This window comes from Homarus americanus, unplaced genomic scaffold, assembly GCF_018991925.1.
Source record: "Homarus americanus isolate GMGI-L3 unplaced genomic scaffold, GMGI_Hamer_2.0 scaffold74, whole genome shotgun sequence".
Taxonomy (NCBI): Eukaryota; Metazoa; Arthropoda; class Malacostraca; order Decapoda; family Nephropidae; genus Homarus; species Homarus americanus.
This window is the reverse complement of record NW_024716951.1, coordinates 1,853,953-1,854,877: the sequence shown is the minus strand read 5'-3', so window position 1 is coordinate 1,854,877 and position 925 is coordinate 1,853,953.

The window sequence follows — 925 nt, the reverse complement described above, 5'->3', positions numbered from 1 at the left end:
CGCCGTCAAAATTTTTAAATGTGTTGTTTTTTTGTGTTCAAATAGAAAACGTTGAATTAAAAACTCGCGAAATTTGAGAAGCTACTGTACGACATTTAACCTTATTACTGTGTTCATATACTGTACATCAGGGGTGGCCAACCTTTTGTGTTAAGTGATCTATTTTTTCCACAGTTACCCTGACGCGATCTACCAGCCTAATATTCACCCATTGCCATAAAATACGGAGAGAGAGAGTAAACAAATAATATTTTTCAATAATTGTTTTAATATATTGTTAACATGACAAAATGATAAACTTGCTTTACTAATGAGATGGTTAGCACTGCATGTTGTCTGACTGTAGGCGGTGACTGGTAGCCTTATCCAGGTGTTGAGCACCGCATGTTGTCTGACTGTAGGCGGTGACTGGTAGCCTCATCCAGGTGTTGAGCACCGCATGTTGTCTGACTGTAGGCGGTGACTGGTAGCCTCATCCAGGTGTTGAGCACCGCATGTTGTCTGACTGTAGGCGGTGACTGGTAGCCTCATCCAGGTGTTGAGCACCGCATGTTGTCTGACTGTAGGTGGTGACTGCTAGCCTCATCCAGGTGTTCAGCACCGCATGTTGTCTGACTGTAGGTGGTGACTGGTAGCCTCATCCAGGTGTTGAGCACCGCATGTTGTCTGACTGTAGGTGGTGACTGCTAGCCTCATCCAGGTGTTCAGCACCGCATGTTGTCTGACTGTAGGTGGTGACTGCTAGCCTCATCCAGGTGTTCAGCACCGCATGTTGTCTGACTTAGGCGGTGACTGCTAGCCTCATCCAGGTGTTGAGCTCCGCATGTTGTCTGACTGTAGGCGGTGACTGCTAGCCTCATCCAGGTGTTCAGCACCGCATGTTGTCTGACTGTAGGTGGTGACTGCTAGCCTCATCCAGGTGTTC